This window comes from Brachyhypopomus gauderio, unplaced genomic scaffold, assembly GCF_052324685.1.
Source record: "Brachyhypopomus gauderio isolate BG-103 unplaced genomic scaffold, BGAUD_0.2 sc76, whole genome shotgun sequence".
NCBI classification, from domain to species: domain Eukaryota; kingdom Metazoa; phylum Chordata; class Actinopteri; order Gymnotiformes; family Hypopomidae; genus Brachyhypopomus; species Brachyhypopomus gauderio.
This window is the reverse complement of record NW_027506897.1, coordinates 1,547,999-1,549,029: the sequence shown is the minus strand read 5'-3', so window position 1 is coordinate 1,549,029 and position 1,031 is coordinate 1,547,999. Positions and strand designations below refer to the sequence as shown.

At 50.8% G+C, this 1,031-nt stretch overlaps 1 pseudogene across 1 annotated transcript in view; it reads right to left on the bottom strand.

Moving 5' to 3' along the window:
* Positions 1 to 6: 6 nt before the first annotated feature.
* LOC143491525 (focal adhesion kinase 1-like) overlaps positions 7 to 1,031 on the bottom strand; it is a 29,143-nt pseudogene continuing 28,118 nt past the window's right edge. The window contains exon 8 of the transcript XR_013125227.1: positions 7 to 495. The product of XR_013125227.1 is annotated as a focal adhesion kinase 1-like (transcript). The remainder of the gene's footprint in view (positions 496 to 1,031) is intronic.

Sequence of the window (1,031 nt, the reverse complement as noted above, 5' to 3'; positions counted from 1 at the left end):
TGTCTGTACAGCACAGGCGTGTCTTTAACGTGAGTGTCTGTACAGTACATGCGTGTCTTTAACGTGAGTGTCTGTACAGCACAGGCGTGTCCTTAACGTGTCTGTACACCACAGGCGTGTCTTTAACGTGAGTGTCTGTACAGCACATGAGTGTCTTAACGTGAGTGTCTGTACAGCACAGGCGTGTCTTTAACGTGAGTGTCTGTACAGCACATGAGTGTCTTTAACGTGAGTTGTCTGTACAGCACAGGCATGTCTTTAACGTGAGTGTCTGTACAGTACATGCGTGTCTTTTAACGTATTTGTACAGCACATGCGTGTCTTTAACGTGTATATACAGCACATGCGTGTCTTTAACGTGAGCGTCCAGGATCTCGGCAGGATTAGCTGCGAGTTCCCCGTAGGAAACTGTGGCAGGACTCATGCTCCATGTCAGCCTTACGTCACCACGGAGACGGATGGGGAGGTGGTGGAGGTGGGGAACATGATTCTCCTCTATAATAGAGCAGACAGGTTCAGGAAAGCACAATTTACTCTGACCCATATACAGCAGGAGAGAGGAGAGGGGCGAGAGAAGAGAGAAGAGAGAAGACGAGAGGAGAGGGGGAGAGGGGGAGAGAAGAGAGTGTGGTGTTATACTGGGAGGGCGAGTCTGTGTGGTGTTATACTGGGAGGGGGCGAGTCTGTGTGGTGTTAGTACTGGGAGGGCGAGTCTGTGTGGTGTTATACTGGGAGGGCGAGTCTGTTGTGGTGTTTATCTGGGAGGGCGAGTCTGTGTGGTGTTATACTGGGAGGGTGGAGTCTGTGTGGTGTTATACTGGGAGGATGAGTCTGTGTGGTGTTATACTGGGAGGGCGAGTGTGTGTGGTGTTATACTGGAGGGTGAGTCTGTGTGGTGTTATACTGGGAGGGTGAGTCTGTGTGGTGTTATACTGGGAGGATGAGTCTGTGTGGTGTTATACTGGGAGGGTGAGTGTGTGGTGGTATTATGTGGTGGTGTTATACTGGGAGGGCGAGTCTGTGTGGTGTTA